The 17,403-nt window shown below is 36.7% G+C and overlaps 1 protein-coding gene across 3 annotated transcripts in view; it reads right to left on the bottom strand.

The window, feature by feature from the left end:
• Positions 1 to 17,403, bottom strand: part of RTN4 (reticulon 4) — a 79,465-nt gene that overhangs the window by 59,787 nt on the left and 2,275 nt on the right.

Raw genomic sequence — 17,403 nt, 5'->3', positions numbered from 1 at the left:
GAACTGAATGTCTCAGTATAAAACCCGACTGTACATTTGTTCAATTCAGAGATAGGAGAAAAACTGCCCTCCACTGAGATGTTTGGGCGGAGAGAAACATAATCTGGCCTGCGTGCACATCCAGGCATAGTACCTCCCCTTGAATTTAATTATGACACAGATTCTTTTGTTCACATGTTTTCTTGCTGACCGTTTCCTTATTATCACCCTGCTCTCCTACCACACTCCTCTTGCTGAGATAATGAAAATAATCAATAAAAACTGAGGGAACTCAGAGACCGGTGCTGGTGCAGGTCCTTGGTATGCTGAGTACCGGTCTCCTGGGCCCACTGTTGTTTCTCTATACTTTGTGTCTTATTTCTTTTCTCAGTCTCTCGTCCCACCTGACGAGATATACCCACAAGTGTAGAGGGGGAGGCCTCCTCTTCACTAAGCTAAAGATCTTCTACAGTTTACACTAGAGAAAGGCCTCTACCATCAGACAATTTGTAAGAGCCTGAGAGATGACTGGAAGGTAATATTCCTTGAACAGATTGAACCTAATAAATTTAGACAATTTCATCTGGATGGACAAGCTAGACAAGGCTGATCAAAACAGATAAAAGTCCAAGAGATGTAGCTAGCATGAATATGGACTTACCTTCCAAGCGTATTACCCTTAATGAATTAGGAGAGCTAATTTCACAAGGCCCTATATATTTTAGATAAATATATACTGGGCATGATGTCATATTTAAAGGATTCTTAGATGAGGGCGATGACAGGAAATTTATGATGTGTGTTTAAAAGGGTTTCCTCCAACCTAGAGCAATAGGTAGGATGGGCTATCCAGTCAAAGGAGTAACATAATGGCTTATAAGATTTTTAAATAAAGTGCATATATATGTGTACACATTTTTAAAAGATTACTTGCTATGTGATCTTAAATTACAGTTTCTCATTTGTAAAATGATGGAAAGTTCCCTTCAGCTAAAATAATGAATTATTAGCTTGTATAAAACTGAAATTTGAGGGTCAAAGAGCAAAACCAAATAATTGCACAGCTGCTCCATCTAAATAAGAGTTAGCCAATTCTTAACAAAATAGTTGCCTTTTTTATCTAGACAATATAGTTAAAAGCCATTAATTCAGAGGCTTGTCTATCTGGAAAGTGAATTAGAAACACGTATTATTTTTAAAATTAGTGGGAAAACAAACTACATCTAAATTTGTGCCATAATTTTGAAGTATTTTTTTTAACATACTGTACTCTTATTCTTACCTAGTACAATAATCTCTTATAATAAAAACTATATTCCTGGAATTTTTCTAAGTAAAAAAGTTTTCAAATTGGTATTTCAAAGATTCATTATGTTTAAGAAAAAAAGAAAAATCTTCATTTTGTAAAATGGGATTAAATCCAGAGTTAACCATAAAATAAGTACTACATTTCTAAAAGCTCTCAAAAAAAAAAAAAAAAAAAATCCAGAATAGTTATCTTCTGGGCCTTCAAGAATACAGCTCAGACTCCTAATAAGGCAATCATGGGTCATGAAACTGAATTGCCTAAGTTCAAATCACAAATCCATCACTTATAACGGTGTAACTCTTAGCCTTTCTGTGCCTCATGAAATTTGTAAAGTAAGGATAATAACAGTAACCACCTCAAAAATGTTGTGAAGGAGGGAGAGGAAAAGAAAAAAGAAGTAACAACCTGCCCTAAGTCACCGAGCTAGGAGGCCAGAGGGTCAGAATTCAAAACATCTAATTCCCAAGTCTTTGTGCTTTGTTACTATTATTTTTTAGCTAGTCTTCCTCAAAGCATAAGATGTGCTTCATCTGAAGGATGTGTTTATGTACGAGTGCAACTGGTACAATCCTTCTCACTGTATCAGCCCCTCAAGTCTGTTCACCTCAAACAAGGTAAATTGTCACCCAGTAAATACCTTGTAATTAGCAGAAATATTGCATTGATCAATTGCTTCTATTCTACAATATAACAACATTTATGGAAACATTAATGTGGGACAGGTACTGTGCTGAGCCGGCACATATGTTTCAGAAGTTCATTCAGTTCTCAAAACTACCCTGTAAGGTAGGTACTACTCTTACCTCGTTTCACATATGAGAAAACACAGGCATTTAAATCGTATCTAATGATAATACTAGAAAAAACCTGCATTTTAAAACCACAGAACTTCTGCTTCTGGCTATGAGATTAATTACAACAGACTAATTCTTCCAATATAAGCAACTAAAAATATGGGCAAAATACTGGAAGCAACTATCTTGAGACACGGACAAGAGGCAGGACAGCAGTGTGAATTCTGAGGAAAGGGAAACCTGCGAGATGACTACCCTGCTTTCTGTCTGAAGGCACATTCTGGTCTACAGTACAGAGAGAAGCCCAAGAACACCGCAAACTCTTGCTAAGCTAAGGAGACTGAGGAGTTGTCTGGAATTTGTGGGACAGGGTAACATACAAAGAAAAGCTTCACAGAAAAGGAGCTCCAAAAATCTGGATAGGGGTTCCTCTTAAACCTCTGGGTGAATACTACGCTGCATGTGCACAGCACAAGACTCGGCAAAGCCTAGCCAAGAAACCTATGGTAGATCTGCAAGCTAACTGGATTGTATCAAAGGTCAGAAAGTGCTGGAAGACCTGATCTAAAAATTCTGACCAGGCAGAGAGGAAAGATCTCACTAAACACCTCAAGCAGGACTACGCTAAGCCTAAAGGACACTCTAGACCAAGAGTCAGCAAACCATGGCTCATGAGCCCACACTGTATCAGAACACAGCCATGCCCATTCACTTCTGTACTGTCTATAGCTACTTTTGCACAATAAAAACAGAGATGAACAGTTTAGACAAAGGCTGTATGGCCCACAAGCCTAAAATATTTACTCTAACTGGCCCTGTAAGTCTGCAGACCCCCGCCTCTAGACCCACCCTCACTTTACAACCAAAACTTGAAAGGATCAAAATGATTTTCCAGCAAATTAACTGCCTGCCAGAACAAAGTTAAAACCACCGAATCCATGACATACAGTATAAAACAAAAAACTACTGGACATGTAAAGCAGCAAGAAAACATGACCATAAATAAGAAAGAATAGCAAATATAAACAAATAACGTAGATGTTGGATTTGCACTTTTTTTTTTGAGGTAGAGTCTCACTCTGTCTCTCGGGCTGGAGTACAGTGGGGCTATCTTGGCTCACTGCAACCTCCACCTCCCAGGTTCAAGCAATTCTCCTGCCTCAGCCTCTGAGTAACTGGGATTACAGGTGTCCGCCATCACACCCAGCTAATTTTTGTATTTTTAGTAGAGACAGGGTTTCACCATGTTGGCCAGGCTGGTCTCAAATTCCTGACCTCAAGTGATTTGCCAGCCTCAGCCTCCCAAAGTGCTGGAATTACAAGCGTGAACTTCCACACCTGGCCTGGATTAGCAAATTATTAAAATGAAAATTAAAATAGCTATTAAGATATTAAGTACAGAAAGAGACATATAGAGGAGACAGGGAATCTTGGTGGAGAAATATAGACTAAAGGACCAAATGGAGATGCTAGAACTGTAAATTATATTAACTGAAAAAAATAATCACTAGATGAACTTAAAGGCAGTTTAGACAATACAGAAAAAAGATTTATTGATAAACAAACTTAAAGAAAGATCAACAGAAATTATCCAAACTGAAACACAGCAAGGGAAAAGCGCAAGTGAAAAAAGGAACAGTGCCTCAGTGCTGAGAGATAATCAAGGAGTTAAAATACCTGTAATTGCAGTCCCCTTAAAAAGCAACAGTGGGCCGGGTGCAGTGGCTCACGAGGTCACGAATTCGAGACCAGCCTGACCAACATGGTGAAACCCCATCTCTGCTAAAAATACAAAAATTAGCTGGGCGTGGGGGCGCGTGCCTGTAATCCCAGCTACTCAGGAGGCTGAGGCAGGAGAATTGCTTGAACCCAGGAAGCAGAGGTTGCAGTAAGCCGAGATCACGTCACTGCACTCCAGCCTGGATGACAGAGCAAGACTCCATCTCAAAAAAAAAAAAAAACAAAAGCAACAGTGGCCAGGCATGGTAGCTCATGCCTATAACCCCAGCACTTTGGGAGGTCAAAGTGGGAGAAGCACTTGAGGTCAGGAGTTGGACACCAGTTTGGACAACACAGTGAGACCATATCTCTACAGAAAACTTAAAAATTAGCCGGTGTAGTGGTGCACACCTTTAGTTCTAGCAACTCAGGATGCTGAGGTGGGAGGATCACTCAAGCCCAGGAGTTTGAGGCTGTAACATGTCATGATCACGCCACTGCACTCCCGCCTGGACAACACAGTAAGACCGTGTCTCTTAAAAAAAAAAAAAAAACTGAAGAAATTTTAAAAAAAAGATAAAATGGTCTTCAGTAATGCTTAGAGAGAAATCTATAGCTTTTAAATGCTTTTAGAAAAAAGGCTTAAAATCAAAGTGTAAAGCTTCCACTTTAAAAGAGCAAGTTAAATCCAAACAAGTAAAAGAAAATTAGTAGTAAAGAGCAGAAACCAATGATAGAAAACAGATTTTAAAAAATCAATGAAACAAAAAGTTGCTTCCCTGAAAAGATCAACAGAATTGACAATCACCTAAAATGATCAAGAGAGACAGAGACTGAGAGACAGAGAGAGGAAGCAAGTATTGAAAATAAAAGAGGGACTATTACTGTAGGTCCTAAAAACATAAGAGAACATTATGCACAAATTCATGGCAATAAATTAGACAACTTAGATGAGTAGACAATTTCCTTGATGTCTACTTATCAAAATGAAATAGACAAGTTTCTTTATACCCAGTCATCAAAATGAAATAGATGCATTCCTTGAAAGACACAAATTACCAAAACTGACACAAGCAGAAATCAAAAATCAGAATAGCCCTATGTGACTATACTTGTAATTTAAAACCTCCACGAAGAAAACGCCAAGCACAGATGGAGTACATAATCATTAGTGAATTTTATAAAACATCTAATCAATAGTACCAACCTTACACAAACTCTTTCAGCATATAAAGGAAAAGCAAACTCTTCCCCAAAATTTTTATAGATTTATGCATTAATACCAAAACCAGAGAAGGATATTACAAGAAAATTAAAATTAATTTATATAATATTATTCCTTATAACCACACATGCAAAAAATCTCCAATAAAATACTAGCAGATTGAATCCAGCAACTCATAAAAAGTATAATAATCACCAAATGGGGTTTAATTCCAGGAAGGTAAGATTGATTTAACATTCAAAATCAAACAATAGGCCATGAGCAGTGGCTCGTGCCCGTAATCCCAGCACTTTGGGAGGCCGAGGCGGGCAGACCACTTGAGGCCAAGAGTTTGAGACCAGCGTGGGCAACATGGTAAGACCCTGTCTCCACTAAAAATACGAAAATGACCCAGGTGTGGTGGCGTGCACCTGTAGTCCCAGCGACTCGGGAGGCTGAGGCATGACAAATGCTTGAAACCAGGAGGCAGAGGTTGCAGTGAGCCAAGATCGTGCCACTGCACTCCAGCCCAGGTAAGAGAGCGAGACTCTGTCTCAAAAAAAAAAAAAAAAAAAAAAATTAAAAAAATTTTATAAAATCAAATAATGAAATTCACTATAGTAACAGCCCAAAAAAGAAAAACCATATGATCATCTCAACAAATGTCAAAAACTTATCTGACAAACTTCAACACCTGTTATCATAAAAATTATCAGCAAACTAGGAATAGAAGGAAGCTTTATCAACCTAAGTCAGGATATCTAGGAAAAAATACGCAGCTAACATCATACTTAAAGATGAAAGACTAATGCATTCGCTCAAGATTCTGCGTAAAACAAGCAATCTACCAGGCTTCTCATAAAGATCTGAAGAGAAAAGTAAAACTATCTTAACTTATAGACAACAGGACTGTGTAGTTGGAAAATCCTAAGGATTCAAAATAAAATAACCCTACCAAACCCGGTAGTGAATTTACAAGGATATAGGATAGATGCAAAGACAGTATACAAAACTTAACTCTATTTCCATATAGTAGCAACAAATGGAAAATGAAAATATTTTCTAAATATCATTTACTATAACAAAAAAACATAAAATATTTAGGCATAAATTTAACAAGAGATGCACAAAATTGCTATACTGAAAAACACTGCTGAGAAATTACAGATGATCTAAACAACAGAGATAGCACAGTCATGGGTTGAAAGATGTTAATATTGTTGAGTGTCAGGAAGCAGTTCTCTGAGTATATTGTGTTTTTACACATCTTCCCTATGTTCCTATCTTTTAAAAATGTTTGTATTGTGAACAGCCTCAGAAAACAGAGCTAGTTTCTTCTTCTTCAGCAACAAGCAGCCATGTTTATTGTGTGACACAAAAGATTTGTTTCCCTAAGCTTAAGATTTCTGTCCTATAATACAACCTGCTATAGGTGCAGATCTCACTCAGCCATCTCAGTGTTGCTCCATGTGAAATGGGGCTGAGGGAACTAGCACAAGAAAATGCTAATATTCTGGCTACTGTCATTGCTGTGAGTAATAAAGGTCCTCTGCCTCTGACCCAGGCATCTTATATCCTCTACCAGCATCCATGAAACTATATGACAGGCTAACTTGTTACCTTTGAAGTAGTGTAAAATCTCAAATCCTAAGATGTCACTTATTCCCCCCTACTAAGTTAAAGATTCAATGCAATCCCAATCAAATTCGTAACAGGACTGTTATAGAAATGAACAAGCTGATTCTGAAATTTATGCAGAAATACTAGATACCTAGAAGACACAAAACAATTTTGAAAAAAGATCAAACTTGCAGTCACACTACTTAATTTATGACTTGCTATAAAGCTACAATAATGAAGTATTGGCATAAGGATAGAAAAATCAATAACACAAAATAGATGTATATAAATAGACACACTTCATATGGTCAATTTTTTTTCCCAAAGGCATCAAAGCAATTCAATAGAAAAAGAAAAATATTTTCAAAAAACTCCGCTGGGAAAACTGGATATTATATGCATGGAAAAAAAACAAATCTGGATCTACGGTAACTCATACCATAGACAAAAAGTACCTCAAAATGGATAAAGACAAACAAAAGCTAGAACTATCAAGCTTCTAGAAGAAAACAAAGTGTCTTCACAATCTTGGAAGTAGGCAAAAATGTCTTAGACATCACAAAGAAAGCACTAACCATGAAAGAAAAAGTAATTATGACTTCTCAAAATTAAAAACTTATACTCATCAAAAGAAATGATCAATAAAATTAATAGGCAAGCTATAGACTAGCAGAATATATTCACAACACATGTATCAGACCAAAGATTTGTATCCATAATATATAGAGATAACTCTTACAAATATGTAGGAAAAAAGGCATACAACCCAATTTAAGAATGGGCAAATTACTTGAACAGACACTTCACCAAAGAAAACATACACATAAAGGACATGTAAAAGTCATCTAATTATTTAGTCACTAGGGAAATCTAAATTAAGATCACAATGAGGAACCACTACATAACCACTAAAATGGTTAGAAATCAAAAAACTGACAATATCAAATGTTGGTGCAAATGTAGAGCCACTAGAATTCTCACACATTGCTGTTTGAAGTGGTTGGGGGAACAGTTAAGCAACTTCTTATAAAGTTAAATATATAGTTACCCCATGACTCAGCAATTCTACTCTCAAGTATTTACCTAAGAGAAATGAAAATATATGCATACAAAAATGTCTATGTAAGAACGTTCACAGCATTCTTTTGTTCATGGTAACCAAAAAATATAATCCAAACGCCCAACAAGTGAATAAATACTTAAACTGTGCTATATTCTTAGTATGGAATACCACTCAGCAGTAAAAAGGAACAAATTAGAGATACCTGCAGCATCATTAGTAAGTCTTAAAAGCATCATGCTGAATGCAAGTAGCCAAGCACAAAATGTATGATTCCATTCATACAGATTGATGCTTTAAAATACGTAAAACTAATCTATGATGAAAGAAATCAAAACAGTAGTTGTTTGGGATTGGTGTAGGAGGTAGGAACCAGAGCAAAGAATTGAAGGACTGACTGCTAAGGACCCAAGAGATCTTTCTAGGATGATAGAAATGTTGTATATCTTGTCAGGGATGTGGATTAAATAAATGTATGCATTTGTCAAAATATGAAACTGTTAAAACTTAAGATCTGTGCATTTTACTGCAGGTAAATTATATCTTAATAAACACATTAAAATGAAAAAAGTGTATGGGCATTCTTCAACAAATAAACTGCAGAGAGAGAGAGAGAGACCACAAGCAAGGGAGAACCTGTTGACAGATTAAAAGACTAATAAATCAAATTGATCTACTGTAACATGTGGACCTTACTTGAATTCTGATTCTAACTGTTAAAAAAAAAAAAAAAAAAAAAAAAAAAAGACCATTTATGACATTCAGTAAAGCTCACACCAGCACTTTGGGGGAACGAGGCAGGTGAATCACCTGAGGTCAGGAGTTCGAGACCAGCCTGCCCAATATGGTGAAAACCCGTTCTCTACTAAAAATACAAAAATTAGCCAGGTGTAGTTTTGGGTGCCTACAATCACAGCTACTCGGAGACTGAGGCAGGAGAATCACTTAAACCCAGGAGGTTAAGGTTGCAGTAAGCCAAAATTACACCACTGCACTCCAGCCTGGGTGACAAGAGCGAAACTCCATCTCTAAATAAATAAATGGAAATGTGAACATTAGCTGGATGCTTGATACTAAATCTATTGTATTGAAGCCATTTTAAACACAGTTTTACCCTCAACTCTTTTAGTAGTCCATTAAAATATATACATTTGATTCTATCAATGTTAAACTTAACCATAGCCCCACAACATGTTTCATTAACAAAATTTTAATAAGGGAACAAGAGTGAGTTTGGCTGATAAGAGGGTAAATGAGAAGGTATGCTGTAGGTGGCAGTTTCTCAGTCCTTGTTCAAAAGTGATGTCTTATAGCCCTAATCCTTATGGCCGATCTGTGTGTAGTACAGATGGCCTATAAAATATAATGAAATACTTACTTGATTTTCTATATTCTGATTTCCAATAATTCACCTATGCAAGCAAAAGCATCTAACAAAGTTTTTATCAAGTTATTTTATATAAAATTTGGTTTTTATACAAAATTAAAATATCAGAATTTGGTAAAATAAAACTTTCCATAATTTAACAATGATGTTGATGAACTGAGACTGAGAAGTTGTAAAGACAATATTTATGAAAGGGATTTATATCATAGATACAAGCATCTTTGGTAATCTCTTCAGAAAAGAAAACAATAAATAAAAGTAAATTCCCTTATTTTCTGAGATCAAAACCTCTAGTAGCTTAGAAACAAAAAAAGTTGTCATGCTTTTAGGTCATAGGTCACCTCCATCTAGGGTTGCCAGGGCACTGAGATAAATGAACTTAATAATGGCACCTTCCAATTAGGCGAGTTTACAAACCAACCTACAAAATTGGGGAGAAAGAACATGTAGGCAGACCTGGAATCCTTAAGCAAGCTTCTCTCTTTCCACAAAAGCAGTTCAGAGATCTGTAAATATGTCCTGTAAGGCCAATCACAAAACTCCTCTGGTTTTAAGAGCAGAAAATTCTTTATAACTAAGGGCTTGTATTTTTTCCTTAATCTGCTACCTGTACCTCTCATAAGTACAACCTCTATCCATCTTTCTTGTCCTCTTACTCAGCCCTAGGCCTAGTTTAAAAAAAAAAAAAAAAAAAAAGGAACATATTAATTTTTTTCTTAATACTGAACTTCTAAGAGACCACTAATATAAGCAGCAACTCCAAACTCTTGAACAACAAAACTTTATAAACTTTCTGTATCTGTGGTAACAATTCCATCAATGAAAAGAACAAGCTATTAAAGAAATAATTATTTTTGAAAAGTAGAGGGCCACCTATGTAAAGAGACTGCTTTTTTTAAAAAAAAATCCAGTATTTGGCAGCTGTAGCTCCTCTACAGGAATACAGAGAATATTTTTTTCATTCTCAACACAATTTTTTTTTTGAAATGAAAAAGCAGGAAGACTTAGCTTTCTTTCTCAGTCAATTATCAACTGAAAAGAGAGAGCCAAATACCTGTATAATTCAGTATGTTTCAAGGAAGCTAGAATATTTATTTTTAAAAGTCTCTAGTTCACCTAATTATATGCTAATTTTTTAAATACATGTTAATAAAAACCATGTGTTTATGGAAAAACACACAATATTAACACCAAAAGTATTTCGATTCTCCCCAAAATTAATCCATAAATGTAATGCAAACTACTAAAACTCCAACAGAGGGAGAGGGGACAAGACAAAAAAAATTTTAAGATGAGGTAGAAAATTATACACACATAAGATAGCCAAGAAAAATATTTCTGGAAAAGCCATCTAGCTAGTATTTAAAAATTATAGCACAACAATCTGATACTTCTGTGTGATCTGAGAGATAAATGGAAAAGCAGAGGAAATATTTCACCCATACTACAAGAATATGACAAAAATGGTACTTCAAAGTGGTTAAGAAGGATAATTCAAAACAAAAGGTATTGGAACAAATGGGAAATAATCTTGAAATATAAAATTATTTCACTACTTCACTTTCTAGAACAAACTGCAAATAAATCAAATAATTAAATGTTAAAATGAAATCATAAAACGTATAAAAGTACTCATTAGGAGTAAACATGGGGGAAAATTTTTATGATCCTCAAGAAGGATTTTCTTTTTTTTTTTTTTTTTTTTTTGAGACGGAGTCTCGCTCTGTAGCCCAGGCTGGAGTGCAGTGGCCGGATCTCAGCTCACTGCAAGCTCCGCCTCCCGGGTTCACGCCATTCTCCGGCCTCAGCCTCCCGAGTAGCTGGGACTACAGGCGCTGCCACCTCGCCCGGCTATTTTTTGTATTTCTTAGTAGAGACGGGGTTTCACCGTGTTAGCCAGGATGGTCTCGATCTCCTGACCTCGTGATCCGCCCATCTCGGCCTCCCAAAGTGCTGGGATTACAGGCTTGAGCCACCGCGCCCGGCCTCAAGAAGGATTTTCTAAGAATTACATAAAACTCAATTACTTTTTTGACTTTTATGACTCAAAGTCATAAAAGAAAATGATAAATCTGACTACGTAAAAATGTCTAAACAGAAAAATATACCATATGGTCAAAATACAAATAACAAATCAATAAAAAGTTTTCAAGACATATGACAAAAGGCTAGTTACCTTACAATGCAGATTAAGTGAATCTACACATATGAGACCAAAACCCCAAAAGAATAGGCAAAAGCTGTGATTAGAAAAAAACTGACACCTAAGTCTATGAAAAATGACTCAAATGTAAATTAAAAGAACAATTTGCTAAACAATGTATTAGTTCACTAATATGTTGTGTTCATAAAGATATAAGGGAAAAGGTACCTTAACAGGTTAGTGGGAATATATGTTGGAACAATTCTTTGAATGACACTTGCATTAGCTACCAACATTTTAAATGCAAATATCCTTTGAACCAGTAATTCTACTTGCACAGATTTATCCTACAACATATATAATGGCATGTATTCCCAAAGAAGTGTATACAAGGGTGTTCACAGAAATATTATTTGTAAGAGAAAAAATTAAGTATCAACCTAAATAACCATCAATAAGGGACTGATTAAATAAAATACGGTACATCCCCAGAGTCCTCTGCATCTGTTTTTGTGGAAAATAAAGTGAAAAAGATATACATGTATAAATATTTTTCCACAGATTATCTCTAAACAGATACTCAAGAAACTACTAACAGAGGGTGGATCTACAGAAGACAATTTGTGGAAATCTGGGTAACCGCTAGAAAGAGTTACTGTTCTGTATATTCTTGTAGTACTATTTGGAATTTTTAACTTGTATATATAAATAAATAAATGCTTTCATAAGATTTGGGATTTTTATCGTGAGAAAATACTATAGTAATTCTAGAACTATACAGAATATGAAGATCAGCATCTTACTCATTCAACAAACTGAGTGCCTATCACATCTAAGGCACTGCAATGCAGATACAATGCATACAGTCCTTTTCCTCAAGGAAAAAGGTAACAGCACCTTTCCTCAAGCAGTACACCATCTGGTGGAGAACAGAAATCAGTAACCATACCATTACCTTTTATAGAATGATATATACTATGAAGAGATAAGAACAGAATGTTATGGAAACACATGATGAAAGCAGCTTAAATATCAATGATCATTCCAAGAAACATAAAAATCAATAGCTTAAATATGAAATTATCAACTCCTCCTTTGGGGTTAAAAAGGATGATGATGGCATTAGTCTGAGAAAATCTTAGCATCAATAAAACTGGGTCTCATCATTTTGCATACCTATGTACTGCACTAGCTATCCACAAAGGTCACATTCATTCAAACACTACTAACTATAGTTTTACCATTACAGTTCCCATCCCTAGTGCTATCACCCTCAGAAGAACCTGATCCCTTTAGAAACAAGAACAAAATGTCTCAAAGAATGTACCATAAGTATAGTATATCTGCAACATTTACTTCTACTTATTTAGGGGTTCCAGGGAAGAACCAAGAAATAGCCATTCAGTTGATACTTTTATCCTGGGCTAGCAAAGTACTTTAAAAAGGAACCATTAAATTGAGGCTTTGAATCAGCAGTTATCCAAATAAGTTGCTTGAAGGTATATTATGAAAGTAACTGGCAGGGCACAGTGGCTCACACCTGTAATCTCAACACTTTCAGGGGTCGAGGCGGGAGTATTGCTTGAGCCCAGGAGTTCAAGACCAACCTGGCCAACATAGTAAGATCCCATCTTTAAAAAAATAAAAATAAAACTGGGAGCAGTGGCTCACACCTGTAATCCCAGCACTTTGGGAGGCCGAGGGAGGTGGGTCACCTGAGGTCAGGAGTTCAAGATCAGCCTGGCCAACATGGTGAAACCCCGTCTCTACTAAGAACACAAAAATGAGCCAGGCGTGGTGGCACATGCCTGTGGTCCCAGCTACTTGGGAGGCTGCGGCAGGAGAACTGCTTGAACCTAGGAGGTGGAGGTTGCAGTGAGCCAAGATTGTGCTACTGCACTCCAGCCTGGGCTACAGAGCAAGACTCCACCTCAAAAATAAAATAAAATAAAGTAAAATAAAATAAAATAAAAATAAAAATAAATCTAGGCTGGGCGTCGTGGCTCACGCCTGTAAACCCAGCACTTTGAGAGGACTGCTTGAGCTCAGGAGTTTGAGGCCAGCTTGGGCAACATGGCGAAACCCTGTCTCCACAAGAAATACAAAAATTACGTGCCTGTGGTCCCAGCTACTTGGGAGGTTGAGATGGCAAGATCACTTGAGCCCAGAAAAATGAGGCTACAGTGAGGCGAGACTGCACCACTACACTTCAGCCTAGGTGAAAGAGCAAGATCCTGTCTCTAAAATATAAATAAATGTACATTTTAAAAATAAAATAAAAATTTTTTTTAAATTTAAAAATAGCCAGCATGGGGGTGTGCACCTGTAGTCCCAGCTACTTGGGGGGCTGAAGTAGGAGGACTGCTTACGCCCAGGAGGTCAAGGCTATAGTGAGCCATAATCACGCCACTGCACTCCAGCCAGAGCGAGAGAGTAAGACTCTGTCTCAAAAACAAACAAACAAACACTTGCCAGGCATGGTTGCTCATGCCTGTAATCCCAGCATTTGGGAGGCCCAGGCAGGAGGATCGCTTCAGGCCCCAAGTTTGAGACCCACCTGGACAAAAGTGAGACCATCATTTTTTGGTTTTCAGATTTTTTAAAAGAAAGTAACTACACATAAAACAAAGCCAATTAGTGGACATTAGGTAACATGCTCCTTTTCAGAAACGTTTTTGTAATATGGCAAATCCTTTAAGTTTACAATAACATAGCACTAAAATAGCATGTTTTCTAAACACTATTCCATGTAGTTATTTATCAGTGGTTCCATGTATATCCATTACTTCATTTTAAAAAGGACTTGAGAGTTTGCAAATTAAAAAAAAAAAAAAACACACAAACACAAATTTGACACTGAGTTGCTGAGGAACCAATCTGAAACATAATTCACCATATCCATAGGGAAGATACTACTTATTCCCAACTTTAAAAAATAAGAAATGGCTTAACCAGAAATTATTCAGAATGACAAAAATGAAAGTGGGGAATGGACGGGCATGACTTTCTTGTCGTTAGAAGCATCTACTTACTTCCTGGGAACTTGGACTTTATATTAAGAACTGATACCTAATATTTAAACCATATGTCATACAAAATCTTAAAATTTCTAATACATGCTCCTATGCCAATAGAAATGATCATATAATAAATGGCTTTATAATACTAAAAACTAGTCATTTTTAAGCCCCAACCCATAATCTACATTGATGAGCAATATTCAATTTTACACAAATTTTCATGGCAATTAAATTTTGGCAGTCTCTGAAGCTGATTTAATAAGCACTAATATTCTTTTCTTTGTTTTTACATTCATGGTTTCCAAGTCCTATCAATTCGTCTTTCATACAGCCTTTTTGTAACCTAACTATACAGATTCACAGCCAATTAAAGAAAGCATGCTTCTTATACTCTTATATTCCTCCCTTCTATTCTATTCCATTTTCACTGAATGAACAAATAATGAACTAGTTCAGGCCCTACTCATCTCTCTCAGAACTACTGTAATAGCTTTCTAAATAATTCATCTGTTTTTCCTTCCCAGCTATCTTAAATATTGTCACCAATTTTCTAACACCGCTTTCCCGGTGCCTTCGCTCAGTTCAAATAACCTTCAATGGCTGTCTTCCCAAAGCCTAAAGCTCTAATTTGAGAGGGGGTGAAAAATAACAACTTTAGAAACAACAATTAATAAAAACCTTTTTGGTTTCATAATATAAATTACCAAAAGCAAGGGCAACCGGATAGCAGAGCATGGATTAAAGTGGAATGATAAAATCCAAATTCCTTAATTTTGCATTCTGTATCTTTCAGAATCCAGATCTACGTATTTTCGGTCTCAATGTTCAGTTTAGAACATGTCCAGAGACCAGCTCGAAGTCACCCTTTATTATGTTTCAACTGCTCTCAAATCAATTTCTAGCCAGAGTTTTCTGTGCATATCCTCAAAGCCTTACTTAACCAACCACTAAGCCAAGTATTTTTCCATGAAAAATGGCCCTCAAGTGAAAGGTTTTAGTCTCACTTCAGTTACTGCATTGCGATGGAGATGCGCTGACAACAGCAAACAGTAAAATTACAACTTATTAACAGATGAAAATGAGGGCTTACTCATAAATAATGTAAACAGCAATGTTAAACAGACAATTGTCAGTGATCTAGAAACCCTCTCTTCCAGGTAGGCTAGTCTATGCTTCTAACCCTGCTCTGCCCATTTCTCACCTTTATCTCACATCAGTCCTCAGTAGCCCTGAATCTTCCAAACTTATCTTAGTTCCAAAATCACAATATAATTATTTAATAACCATATATATATATTTTTTAATGCTAAACATTTTTACCATCGCCTGTTAGAGACCCCCAGTGATCTGGGTGGGTGAGGCCACCTCTCCACTCTCCCACTAGTTTTTCTCACTAGTCTTACACTAGATTCTCCGACACAAAGAGCTCATTTCTGCCTCAGGGGTTTGCCTGAAGTTGCTTGGAAATTTTTTATCTCTGCAGCTCAAATCTCACCTTCTAAGCCTTTCTTCGTGTTTATGGGGGCTTAAAAAGCCCCCATAAATCTCCATCATTCTCTATGCCATTATCCTGTTTATTTTCCTCATACCACGGCTATTCTGGGTTCTTTATTTATGTGCTTATTATCTGTACTCTCCCAAGGGGGAGAACATGTGTCTTGCTTATTGCTATACCCTCAAAGCTCAGAATAGATCCTGTCTCTTGGTAGGCAATCAATAATCGGTTGAATTAATGAACAAACTCTTGAATGCATTAAGAAATCCAGACATATTGAAAATGGTTAACTATCCACGACCATAATCACAATGCTCTTACACTTACTAATAGAACTAAAGTTTCCCAATAGGTATCATCAATATGGAATTAGGGAACTCTGAACAGGCAATATTCTTTCCCCTTTGCCTTCCAACCTCAGCATTCCAACACACAAGATTCCAAGAGAGTGCTGTCACCCCCTGAATCCCTAATGTTCAAAGACAGAACTCTTTTCTTTGTTCCCATACCAACACAAGATGAGTATGCTTTTGTCAATCATTAAACTTCCTGTGGCCGGGCACAGTGGCTCACACCTGTAATCCCAACACTTTGGGAGGCTGAGGCCGGCGGATCACTGGAGGTCAGGAGTTCAAGACCAGCCTGGCCAACATGCTGAAATCCCATCTCTACTAAAAATACAAAAATTAGCTGGGCATGGTGGCAGGCATCTGTAATCCCAGCTACTCGGGAGGCTGAGGCAGGAGAATCACTTGACTCTGGGAGGCGGAGGTTGCAGTGAGCCGAGATTGTGTCACTGCACTCCAGCCTGGGCAACAAGAGGGAGACTATCTCAAAAAAAAAAAAAAGAAAAAAATTCTGTTTAAAAACTTATTTTATATTTTTCTCTCTTGCCTCAGTTTCCCTCAAGTATGTCTTTTTCATAAAGAAAAAGATTGTTACTCCTCATCTTCTAAGACCTTTAACATGGCAATTAGTGTTTTGAGTAGTATGGGGGTGAGGAGTATATCAACATCAAAATATTATTCAAAAGCATCACAATTGGCTTATTTTTCCCCATTGTGGAGAAGTGAATTAAGAAAAAAAAAGTCAGACTGATTTTCTTTTAAGAAATGAACCACCTCTAACATCCTACAAGGCTATGAAGATTTCCAAGCAGGCAGTTTACACTACTTGATTCTTGACCTTTTATACCTAAAGGTCCTACTGCTAGTGGGACACGCTTTCCGTCCCCGAAGTAGCAAGTACTTATGAATGCATCTAATTTATTATGCATTCTCAATCTCTAACAAACGTGATTTTTTTCCCTTCCAAAATAATTTCCCAAGATGAAAACGGCAATAAAACAATATGCCTAATAATAATATACAATCAGGGACTTAGGTGAAAGAAAGAACTTGAAAACTATTTTACAGACCATACATACAGTCATGCCTCACTGAACAGTGGGAACAGGATCTGAGAAATGTATTGTTAGGCAATTCTGTCGTTGTGCAAACATCAGTGTACTTACACAAACCTAGATGGTAGAGCCTACTATACATCTAGGCTATATGGTATAATCAATTGCTCCTAGGCTACTAACCTATACAGAATGTTACTGTAGGCAACTGTAACACAATGGTATTTGTGTAGTGCTTATCTAAACATACCTAAAATACACTGTACAAAGG

Source organism: Macaca mulatta, chromosome 13 (genome assembly GCF_049350105.2).
Source record: "Macaca mulatta isolate MMU2019108-1 chromosome 13, T2T-MMU8v2.0, whole genome shotgun sequence".
Lineage (NCBI taxonomy): Eukaryota > Metazoa > Chordata > Mammalia > Primates > Cercopithecidae > Macaca > Macaca mulatta.
This window is presented reverse-complemented; position numbering and strand designations above follow the sequence as displayed.